The 12,771-nt window shown below is 42.4% G+C and overlaps 1 protein-coding gene across 1 annotated transcript in view; it reads right to left on the bottom strand.

The window, feature by feature from the left end:
* The window catches only part of PGBD1 (piggyBac transposable element derived 1), a 38,359-nt gene extending 35,247 nt beyond the window's left edge, over positions 1-3,112 (bottom strand). Inside the window, exon 1 of the mRNA XM_072640953.1 lies at positions 2,986-3,112. The gene's annotated coding sequence lies outside the window, so the exon portion shown is untranslated. The remainder of the gene's footprint in view (positions 1-2,985) is intronic.
* Between the last annotated feature and the right edge of the window lie 9,659 nt (positions 3,113-12,771).

Below are 12,771 nucleotides of genomic sequence, written 5' to 3'. Positions count from 1 at the left end.
CTAAGGATACAAAACTAAAACAATACTGGACTCAAGAAGCTCATATTCTACGGAGGGGTGTGGAGCTAAGAGAGAATATATCATATACACAAGTAAAATTTGAGGAGGAAAAAAAAGTACTACCAAATGGGGAAACAAAAAATTTAAATCTCAATGAAAAGAAAACTATTCTACTTGATGGAGATGAGGAAGAATTCTTTCTTACTCTGGGCACTGACACTACTCGTGCAAGCACATAGCAACAGAAGTACGCTGCTAACTTTTCAAAATAGCTAGTCATCCAGTCTGGCTGCAATATTGAATTCAAAAAGGGGAGTGATTAGAAAATATGGCTGGAAAGACAAAGAAGACCTACAATGTGCACTTCCTTACATACCAGACTGAAGAGTCTGTATTTTATTCCAGAAACAATGAATAAGTGGGAGAATTACACAACCAAATCTTGCTTTGAGAAAATTATTCTGGTAGCTGGTAGGCAATCTTACTATACCTCCCCCCCTCACCAAGTCACTAACTTTGTTTTCATAGTTGCTCTTCCAAATCTTTTCATCCCTTCTGAAACCTCCCATGACTTCCCAATTCTCTCAGCTGAGAACTTTCACTCATATTTTACACAAAAAAAAAAATTGAGGCCACTGGGCATTAACTACTTCTACACTGTTCTGGACCTCCAATGACTCAGATATCTTCTGCCACTTTCTTCTCCATCACCCCATTTCACATGATAAAGGGGCCTTACTCCTTATCCTCTAAGCAAAACCACCTTTTCCAAGTCTGCCCTGTCTGTCACCTCCACTCTTTCACTTAATTTCAATCTCTCCTTGCCTACTGCCTCATTTCCAACTGCTTTATAAACTTGTCCACATCAACCTTTTCTTGAAAAATCTCTCAATCCCCCCATTCTCACCAAGTATTGTCCCTTATCTCTTCTGTCCTTTGTGGTTAAAACTCCTTCCAAAGGCTCTCTACAATAGGCCTCTTAACCCCTTAAAATCTGGATTCTGACCTTATCATTCCACCTGAAAGTGCTTTCTCCAAAGTTACTTATGATCTCTCAGTTGCCAAATTCAATGGCCTTTTCTCAATCCTCATTTTTCTAAATCTCTGCAACCTTTGACACTGTTGAATACTCTCTCCTTGGTATCTTCTTCCCTCAGGTTTTTTAAAATACCCACTCTTTCTTGCTTTTTGTCTTACCTGTCTGTTCCTCTGTCTCCTTTACTGGATCCTTTCCAGATTATACCATCTAACTGTAGGTTAGCGTTTCCGTCCTGGGCCCCCTCCTCTTCTCCCTCTATTCTGCTTCACTTGGTGATCCGTCGCCTCGCGTGGTTTTCATTATTATCTCTATGCTTCTGATTCTTAAATCAGAACTTACCCCAACTTCTCCGCTGCCCTCCAAAGTGGCATCTCCAGCTGCCTTTCAGATGCCAGTAGACATCTTAAATTCAATCTTGTCAAAACCGAACTCAGGATCTTTCCCCCAAACCCTCCCACCTCCCACCTCCCACCTTCCCTGTTACAGGAGAGGGCAACACCATCCTCCCAGGCCTCCTGGATTCCTCCCTATCTCTCACCCCCCATAGCCAAGCTGTTGCCAAGGCCTGCCACTCCGAGGCCTGCAACCTCTCAAATACGTCCCTTCCTCTCTGAACTACTCACCAGTGCAGGCCCTCATCCCTGCCCCTCACCTGGACCATCGCAACAGCCTGCGGATGGGCGGGTGACCTCCAGCCTGCCTCCCCTCCATCCACCCTCCATCCGGCTCCCCCTCTTTCCCGCGGCGGACCCCCTCCGGCGGCTTCCTATTGTTTGCAGGAGCAAACGATCCGTTCGGCAAAGAAAGCCTTCCGTGACCCGGCCTCCTCCTACCTAGGCAGTCTTCGCCACCGGCCCCTGGCCTCCGAGGCGCGCCGCCAACTCTCTCCCTCCTCCGTTCTCCTGACTCTTCAAAGTCAATAAATTCCGCCTTCCAGGGGAACCCTTCTCCAAGCGTTCTTAACGCACGCTAGCACCTGAGGCCCGATTCGGATCCAGCTCCTCCCGCCTCTGGGGCCGGGACGCACAACAGAACCACCCACCTCCTCCTCCCGTTTCTAGGAGCGGAGCAGAGCGGCGGGGCCGGGGGGCCGGGGCCGCGGCGGGGCCGGGGGGCCGGGGGGCCGGGGCCGCGGCGAGGCCGGGGGGCCTGCCCCTCCTCCTACGGAAGGCGGCGGTGGTTATCATAAACACTAGCCGGTCATTCTCAAGTCAAAATGGCTCTGGGGCTCGGAAAACGCAGAAACCGGGGAACCGCCTTCTTACCGCCAGAGCTCGGGAGAGCGGATCCCAGGGCAGCTCCTCCCCGGGGGACGGCCGGGGGCCTTGGTTTACCCACAAATCCCCCGAGCTGCCGCAAGGACCGCGGCGCAAATGCGGGGAGCAGGCCCCGAGCAGGGCCCGGCGTCCTCCGCGGCGGGAGGGAGGCGCGGCCGGAGCCTCTAATGAGCCCCAGACACCGACGCCATCCCCAGACCCGGCGTACCGAGGCCTTTCTCCTCCTTCTCTAAGTGCTTCCAGCAGTCAGGGAGGCGGGAGGAGGGGGGCGGAGGGAAGGCGGGGAGAGGGAGGGGGAGAGGGGAGGGGAAGGGGGGAAGGAGAGGGGGAGGGGAGGGGGGGAGGAGAAGAGGAGGAGGAAAGGGGGAGGGGAGGGAAAGAGGAGGGGGAGAGGGGGAGGGGAGGGGAAGAGGAGGGGGAGAGAGGGAGGGGGAGGGGAGAGGGGAAGGGGGAGGGGGGAGGGGAAGAGGAGGAGGAAAGGGGGAGGGGAGGGGAAGAGGAGGGGGAGAGGGGGAGGGGAGGGAAAGAGGAGGGGGAGAGAGGGAGGGGGAGGGGAGGGGGGAGGGGGGAGGGGAAGAGGAGAGTGAAGAAGCGGGGGAGGAAGAGGCGTTTCACCCGCACACCCCTCCGGGCCGATCCCGCGCCCCCATCCCCCTCGGCGGCACTCACCACGAAGCCTGCGAGGGTACGCGCCCCAGAAAACGCGTGGGCGCTCAGGACCGACCAGGCTTTCCAGGATTCGCCGGGCGCCCAGAAGTGCGCATGCCATCTAGGTCGTGTCTGCTGCTCTGGTCCTCTCTAGGAATCTCGAGGCGGACTGGCTGCATCTCTTTGTTCTCCCACCTTAGGGTCCCGCCCACCGAGCCTGAGACAGTGTTGGGGGAGGGGGCGCTGGGCTCTCTCTGCTTGGAACCCTGGCAGGCTCCCTCAGAGTCACAGGGACCCTCTCGGCTGGGAATCCTTCCTTTCTCACTGTCTCCCTCTTTGCTGGGACCCCCAGACCTTTGCCTCTTTTCCAGTCAAAACCTGTCTTTCAGGGTCTTAACAATTCATAAGTCTCTCTCTCCCTCTCCTCTGTCTCTCTCTCTCTCTGTCTCTCTCTCTCTCTGTCTCTCTCCTCTCTCTCTCTCTCTCTCTCTCTCTCTCTCTCTCTCTCTCTCTCTCTCTCTCTCTCTCTCTCTCTCTCTCTCTCTCTCTCTCTCTCTCTCTCCTCTCTCTCTCTCTCTCTCTCTCTCTCTCTCTCTCTCTCTCTCTCTCTCTCTCTCTCTCTCCTCTCTCCCTTCTCTCTCTCCTCTCTCTCTCTCTGTCTCTCTGTCTCTCAGAAGTGTACATTTTGATAGTAATAATAATAGTTTAATTCTAAATCATATTAACATTTGCATAACTCCCAATGGGGTTGGGAATATCAATTATTTAGTTCCACTTTACAGATGAGGAAAGTGAGGTGCAACCATATCAAAGTCTGAACCTCAATTCCACCTTGAACAGTCAGTCTTCACGATGGGACCCAGTATTTCTGGTGCAGAACAGATTTTGACTGATTTGAAAAAAATCTAGGGAGAATCTGATCTGGTTAAGCTCTGTCAATCTAAATGGCCATCGTAAACTTAAATGAATGGCCTTGGTTACCTAATAAGTTTTACAAATTCTACAAGTTAAAATAGAAGTTCAGTTTCTGAAACAAATGAACTATCAGTTTATTAGTTTAGCAGCTTCTGAAATGCACCAAGAGGATCTCTTTTTGGACATACAGGAAGCCCATAGGCAGTATCTTATTCCTTTAAGGGACAATAACATCACACTTTACAACCTTGCCAAAATAAAACCAAAAAAATTCTCTATGAAATTCTCTCACTGATAACTTTTATTCTTCAATGAGTAAGATGAGAAGAGAGAACAAGAAATAAGAGTGGAATCCCAGAGGCAGGACAACTTACCAGATGCAACTGATAGCTGACCAAGAATGTTATTTTGCAGAATTTAAAGAGAACAAAAATTTGACCTCACCCTTGTCTAATTACTGCCACGAACTCAGGTACTGGAAAAAGAAATTTCCAGTCCACTCCAAACAACCAGTATATTCCCCCCAAAAAAATTCACTAGAAGATAAGGAAGTGAATGAGAGTTATGCTGAAAATGTCTGTTTTCCAAAAAAATACATAGTCTCATTTCTGTGTTCCTAGGTTGAAAACAGAGAGAGAGAGGGAGAAGATACAGACAAAGAGAAACAGAGATAGAGAGAGAAACAGATATTCTTTTTTATTTGCAGAAATCTATGACATTTTAACCTAACCAGAAACTATATTTGAGAATAAAATGTAATCTGCAAGTCCAAATTATGATGAAAATGTAGTTTTTATAAGTGCTAAAATATCCTAATGGTTTTTGAGGTTGCAGCTCTCTAGGATTTTTTTTAAAATAGAAAGTTTGTGAAATTTTCATGAAAGTAGCTTTCAGACTCCTTTATCTTTCTGTCCCTTCCCTGAAGAGTTACAGATTTATTGTTTTAGGGTAGAAAAGGAAGATAATTTCTCTGACTAGAGAATTCTCAGAAAGCCTTAAACGGAATGGAAGCCATTTTAAAAGTTTTATTTCCAGTAATTCCAAAAGGGGAGGAACAAAATGTCAACAGTTTTGCAGTCTGCAGTTTCTAAACTTGCCTTAAGCAATAAGCACTAAGAGCAAGCTGATCTTAAGTCCTCTTCACTGGTTTCTAAGTTACTAGAATAGAATACCAAAATTGATGGATAAATGAAATTATTTTTCCATGTAAGACAAATTAGAAGTGCATTTCCCTGAATGATGTCCTTTGACTGGCAATAAGTTTTGCTTCATGTTTTAAATCCATAATATTGTTTTATATTTTTTGTTATGCTCTTAAAATTTTTACATCATGATCTTGCCAGAATATAAGAAATACTATTTATTGGAGAAATGATAACTAGAATGTGATGAATTTGTATTACTCTCACTTTTATGTGAATGCAATAAAGTGATGAATTTGGATAATCACTTATTGGGAATTTTTGTCCTTTGTTCTTATACTGAAAAAACTGTCTTGAATATTTAATTGGCTATATTTTTCTTGAAAATCAACAATGATGTTCATTTAGTGCTTGAGAAAAGTACAAAAGGCCTTGAAAAATTCGCATTATCTTTGAAATTATTTGGGGACTTGTCAGGTCCTTTGAGTTTTCAACCTTGACAAAGTCATAAAATCTTATCAGTTCTGTGAAAGAAGGAACTATAAAAACAGATATGGCTAATGAGAAATTTTTTAAATTCTAAGATACTTATCTGTGCAAACACTCAACCGGAATGGAGGATAGCTTGGTGGTTGTCCTTTGTTCTGGAACAGGATCAAAAATGAGTCATTATAGTGCATCTGAATGTAGCTGATCAGATCAATATGAGCTCAGAATGTTCTACCACCAGGTAGGGTACAAATGAGGTTGATGCATGCATTGCCAGAGCTAGCTCAGTGTTTGGGAAGATCCAAAGGAAAATATGAGAGAGAAGAGGTATTAGACTATCAAACTGAAGGTTTATAGAGTTGTTGTGCTGACTTCATTGTTGTATGCCTGTGAAACCTGGACAATATATTGGTGCCATGCCAGGAAACTGAATCACTTCCATATGAATTGTCTTAGGAAGGTTTCATAGATCACCTGGCAGGATGACGGTACCAGACACTGAGGTCCTTACCCAAACTAAACTGCCAAGCATTCAAACTCTGCTTCAGAGAGCACAACTCTGATGGGCTGACTGTGTTGTTCAAATGCAAAATATAAGCTTGCCAAAAAGACTATTTTATGGAGAACTCACATGGGGCAAGTGTTCACATGTGGTCAGAAGCAATACAGGAACACTCTCAAGGTCTCCCTTAAGAACTTTGGAATTGATTGTGTAACGTGGGATGACAAGCTCAGCACTGCATGTCCACATTCAAGAATGTGCAAAGCAGAATTGAGACAGCTCAAAGGAAATGCAGGAGGTGCAAATTTGTAGTACCCACCCGAAATGCACATGCGGACTAGTTGTGCTTGACTTGTGGTACAACATTCCAAACTTGCATTGGTCTGATCACCCACAGATGCACACATTAAAACTTGACTCTAGCATAGTGATGTCATTTTGGTCCTCTTTGAGAATGAAGGACAACAACCATACCATGCTCATAGAGCACATATAGCACAGCACCTTCTCTTATGTCACTGTCTCCCACATCACACAATCAATTCCAAAGTTCTTTTTTTCAATTTATTCATTTATTTAGTTTGAGTTTTCAACATTCAATTTTATAAAATTTTGAGTTTTAAATTCCCCTCCTGTTGGAGGTGCAAGCTCAGTTCCATGTGGACAGTCTCGGGCAGGTAAAAGTGAGGACTTCTAAACCTTAGAGTTCTCATGAGGCCCCCCAGGGAACAGCTGGGAATTGAGGTGTGAGACCCAGGCTATCTCGTGCATTTCCGCCTCTTCCCCATGGGAAACTTGCTGGGGACAGCATCCTGCCCTCGAGATTAATCCATGGTCTGAGCACACCTATTGTTGTCTAGCTAAGGGCTGAGAACAGGCACGGTATTCAGGTGCAAACTATGCAGCAGGAGAGCTTAAGTAGAGTCAGGAAAGCCTGAAGGCGCTCTTAGCACTGAGGGGCCCTTAGAGGGCAGAGGGTCCCTCCCCTCTCCCGCTCCCAATCTCTTACTGTAAGATCTTTGCCTCCTTGGGAGGAGGACTCCTCTCTCCTGAGGAAGAATTCCCCCTGCACATGTAACCAAGACCCTGAATAAAGCCTAACCCTTGTTCGACTCTGGAAAGTCTCTTCTCTCATACGTTTATCTGGTTTGGCTAGCCAAAGACCTGCGACAGGTAAGGAAAGACTCAGGTAGCCCTTAGGCCTCTAGGCCTGACACCCTCCCAAGACAGCATGCAATCTGATATAGGCTATACATGTATAATCATATTAAACATATTTCCACAGTACCCATGTTTTAAAAGAAGAATCAAAAAAAGTGAAAACCATGAAAAAGAGAAAAAAAAGAGGAAATGGTATGCTTCAATCTGCATTCAGGCTCAGTTCTTTCTCTGGATGTGGATAGCATTTTCCATCATCAATCTTTTGGAATTGTCTTAGATCATGACATTACTCCAAAGAGCAAAGTCTAACAAAATCAGTCACTGCACAATGTTGCTGTTACCGTATATAATGTTCTCCTGGTTCTGCTCACTTTACTCAACATTCCTTCATGCAAGTCCAGGTCTTTCTGAAATTTGCCTGCTCACCATTTTTTAAGGAACAATAGTATTCCATTACATTCAGATGCCACAACTAATTCACTCATTCTCCAACTGATGGGCATACCTTCAATTTCCAGTTCTTGGCCACCCCAAAAAGACCTGCTATAGATAATTTTATACATGTGGGTATTTTCCCAAAAAGTGTAAAAAACAAACCTCAGACTACAGAATCTTACTTTGGTGACAAAGATCAAAACATACAAGAAGAAGAAGACAACAAAGTCAAAGCTCTTACATTCAAAGCCTTCAGGAAAAATATGTATTGATCTCATGCCATGGAAGAGCTAAAAAAGGATTTTGGAAATCAAGTAAGAGAAGTAGAGCAAAAAGTGGAGAGAGAAATGAAAGTGATGCAAGAAAATCATGGAAAACCAGTTAACTGCTTGCTAAATGGTACCAAAGAAAATGCTGAAGAAAATAACACCTTAAAAATAGACTAACCCAAATGGCAAAAGAGTTACAAAAAGCCAATGAGGAGAAGAATGCCTTAAAAAGCAGAATTGGCCAAGTGGGAAAGGAGATCCAAAAGCTCACGGAAAAAATAATTCCTTAAAGATTAGAATGGAGAAGATGGAAGCTAATGATTTTATGAAAAATCAAGAAATTATAAAACAAAACAAAAGGAATGAAAAAGTAGCAGAGAGGGTGAAATATCTCATTGGAAAAACAACTGACCTGGAAACTAGATCCAGGAGAGATAATTTTAAAATAATCAGACTATCTGAAAGCCATGCTCGATAAGAGAACCTTGACATCACCTTTCAAGAAATATTCAAGTAAAACTGACCTGACATTCTAGAACCAGAGGGTAAAATAGATGTTGAAAGAGTCTCCCGATCGCCTCCTGAAAGAAATCCCAAAAGGAAAATACCTAGGAATATTGTAGCCAAATTCCAGAGCTCCTAGGTAAGGAGAAAATACTGCAAGCAGTCAGAAAGAAACAATTCAAGTATTGTGGAAATAGAATTAGGGTGACACAAGATCTACCAGCTTCTACATTAAGGGACTGAAGGACTTGGAATATGATATTCCAGAGGAAAAAAGAGCTGGGATTAAAACCAAAAATCACATACCCAGCAAAACTGAGTCAAATACTTCAGGGGGAAAAATGAATATTTAATAAAATAGAGGACTTTCAGGCACTCTTGATGAGAAAACCAGAGCTGAAAAGAAAACTGTATTTTTATCTCTCTCTCTCTCTCCATACACACACACACACACACACACACACACACACACACACACGCATATGTATATATGCATATTGGTATGTATATATATTTATGTGTATGTATATATACATATATGCATGTATATGTATATATTTATATATGTATGTATAGATATACATATGTATGTATGTATATCTGTACATATATATAATTTATTTATTTTTCATTTCTCAATATTCACTTCCACAAGAATTTGAATTCAAAAATTTCTCCCCATCTCTCCACATCCCTACCTCAAAACAGCATGTGCTCCATCCACCCCTTCCTCTGATATGTCCTCCCTTCTATTGATCCCCCCTTCTTCAGTCCCCTTCCCTGCTGTTTTCTTGTAGGACAAAATAGATATCTATACCCCATTGCGTGTACCTCTTATTTCCCATTTGCATCCTAAAACAATTTTTAACATTTATTATTAAAGTTTTGAATTCCATATTCTCTCTCTTCCTCCCTTCCAATCCACCCTCACTGAGAAAGCAAGCAATTCAATATAGATCATACATGTGGAACCATGTAAAACACTTCCCTAACAGTTATGTTGCAAAAGACTAACCACATTTCCCTCTGTCCTATCCTAGCCTTCATTTATTCCATTCTCTCCCTTGATCTGTCCTCCCAGAATAGTGTTTGCTTCTGATTATCCCTTTCTCCACTTTTCTGTCCCTTCTATTGGCTTCCCTCTCCTATCCCCTTAGCCCCTGACTTCCTGCAGGGTAAAATAGATTTCCATTTGCAATTGAATGTGTGTTATTCCCTCCTTAAGCCAAATCCCATGAGAGTGAGGCTCACTTATTCTCTTTCATCTCCCCCTTCTTACCCTCCATTGCTAAAATTCTTTCTTGCCTCTTTTATGTGAGATGATTTGCTACATTCTACCTCTCCCTTTCTCTTACTCCTAGTACATTCCACTCAACAGTAAATTTTATTTTTTTAGATATTCTCCCTTCATATTCAAGTCACCCTGGGCCCTCTGTCTATATGTATATATGTTTGTGTGTGTGTGTACATATACACATATACATGTGTACACATGTACATATACATACCTACACATATATAATATATGCATATATACATACCCATACACACCTATATATATATTCCCTCTAACTACCCTAATACTGAAAAAGGTCTCATGAGTTACAAATATCATCTTTCCATGTAAGGATGTAAACAGTTCAACTTTAATAAGTCTCTTATGGCTTCTAGTTCCTGTTTACCTTTTCATGTTTCTCTTGATTCTTGTATTTGAAAGTAAGATTTTCTATTCAGCTTTGGTCTTTTCAACAAGAATGCTTGGAAGTCCTCTTTTTTATTGAAACTACATTTTTTCTCCTGAAGTATTTTGCTCAGTTTTGCTGGGTACGTGATTCTTGGTTTTAATCCTATCTTCTTTGAACTCTGAAATACCACATTCCAAGCCCTTTGATTCCCTTAGTGTAGATGCTGCTAAATCTTGTGTTATCCTGATTGTATTTCCACAATACTTGAATTGTTTCTTTCTGGCTGCTTGTAATATTTTCTCCTTGACCTGGGAACTCTGGAATTTAGCTACAATATTCCTAGGAGTTTTACTTTTGAGGTCTCTTTCAGGAGGTAATCAGTGGATTCTTTCCATTTCTATTCTACCCTCTGATTCTAGAATATCGGGGCATATATTGATAATTTCTTGGAAGATAATGTCTAGGCTCTTTTTTTTTTTTTTTTGAGCATGGCTTTCAGGTAGTCAAATAGTTTTTAAATTATCTTGCCTGGATCTATTCTCCAGGTCAGTGGTTTTTCCAATAAAATAGTTAACATTGCCTCCTCTTTTTGAATTCTTTTGGTTTTATTTTATAATTTCTTGATTTTTCATAAAATCATTAGCTTCCCTCTGCTCCATTCTAATTTCTAAAGAACTATTTTCTTTTGTGAGCTTTTGAACCTCCTTTTCCATTTGACCAATTCTGCTTTTGAAGGCATTCTTCTCCTTACTGGCTTTTTGGACCTCTTTTGCCATGTGGTTTAGTCTATTTTTAAAGGTATTATTTTCTTCAGTATTTTTTGGGTCTCCTTTTTCAATCTGTTGACTTCTTTTTCATGATTTTCTTGCATCACTCTCATTTCTGTTCCCAATTTTTCCTCCACCTCTCTTACTTGACTTTCAAAATCCATTTTGAGTTTTCCCATGGCCTGTTACCATTGCATATTTTTTTGAGGTTTTGGGTATAGGAGCTTTGACCTTGCTATCTTCCTCCAGTTGCATGCTTTGCTCTGCCCCTGATTGTATGTTTGCTCTTCATCACCTGAAAGGAGGGAAGAAAATACATTTTCACTAAGAAAGTAACCTGCTATAGTTTTAATTTTTCCCCTTTCTGGATATTTTCCCAGCCACTTATTTGAATTTTGAGTTCTTTGTCAAGTGAAGGGTATACTACCCTGGACTTTAGAGGTTTTGTGCAACTGTTCTCTAACATATCTCTAGAGACCTATAAGTTCTCAGTTCCTCCAAACTGTCACAGTCAAGGGAGAGGTATTTACCTGTCTCCTGGTCTTCCCTCTGGTCTGTGAGAAACCACAAACCCTATTTTCTGCCCTGGTACTTGGATTAGGATTCATTCTCCATAGCTGCCACTAGCTCCACCACTCCAGTACTCCTCCTCACCCCAAGATCAGCTCTCAGGACTGAAACCCAAATCAGCCGCTTGATTTCTCCAGGGTCTGTAGGCTGACAGCTCCAGAAATGACTGCTGGTGCAGCAGTAGCTGATACCACGCTGGAGCTGGGGCTGCGTTTGGGGCCCAACCACATTCCCCTCTCACCCAAGTGAAAGAACTTTTTCACCGACTTTTGAGGTTGTGGGTTGAGAAATCTGGAAACCCGCAGCAGCTGCCCATGATTTAGTGCCCTAAAGTCTGCTCCAATCCTGTTTGTGTAGGTGTGGCCCATGCTGGGCTGCACTCAACTCCAAACCCAGTATGATAGACCCATCCTATCAGCCTTCCAGGCTGTCTTGGGCTAGAAATATGCTTCACACTGTCATCTTGTGGCTTCTGCGTCTCTAAAATTTGTTTAGAGTCATTTTAAACAGGTATATTAAGGACTTTTGGGGGAGAGTTCCAGCAGGTTTGTGCTTCTACTCCACCATCTTGGCCAGAAAACTGAACTTACAACCACAAGAATCAAGAGAAGCATGAAAAGGTAAACAGGAAAGAGAAACTGCAATGGACTTATTAAAGTTGGACTGTTTATACTCCTATATGGAAAGATAATGTTTGTAATTCATGAGATCTTTCTCAGTATTAGGGTAGGTAGAGGGAATACATACATATGTATCCATATCCATACACACATACATAAATACATACATACATATATATACATATATTTATACACACACACATATTTATTTATTTATTTATACACACATGTATAGATAGAGGGCATAGGGTGAGTTGAATATGAAGGGGTGATATATAAAAAATAAAATTAAGGGGTGGGAGAGGAATATATTAAGGGAAAGGAAGAGATAGAATGAGGCAAATTATCACACATAAAAGAGGCAAAGAGAAGCTTTGACAATGCAGGGTAAGAGGGGGCAGGTAAGAGGGAATGAGTGAAACTTACTCTCATTGGATTTGGTTTAAGGAGGGAATAACATACACATTCATTGGGTATCTTACCCAACAGTAAAGTAGGACTAATGGGATAAAAGTGGAAGGATGATAAGGGAGTACAGATTAGGGGAGGAGGTAGTGAGAAGCAAACACTTTTAAAAAGGGACAAAATTAAAGGAGACAATAGAAAAAATAGGGGGCAGGATAGGATAGAAGAAAATATAGTCTTTCACAACATGACTATTATGGAAGTGTTCTTCCTAAGTACTCATATATAAACTACATTCAATTGTTTGCTTTCTCAATGAGTGTGGGTGGAAAGGGAAGAAAAG

This window comes from Notamacropus eugenii, chromosome 2 (assembly GCF_028372415.1).
Source record: "Notamacropus eugenii isolate mMacEug1 chromosome 2, mMacEug1.pri_v2, whole genome shotgun sequence".
Taxonomy (NCBI): Eukaryota; Metazoa; Chordata; class Mammalia; order Diprotodontia; family Macropodidae; genus Notamacropus; species Notamacropus eugenii.
This window is presented reverse-complemented; position numbering and strand designations above follow the sequence as displayed.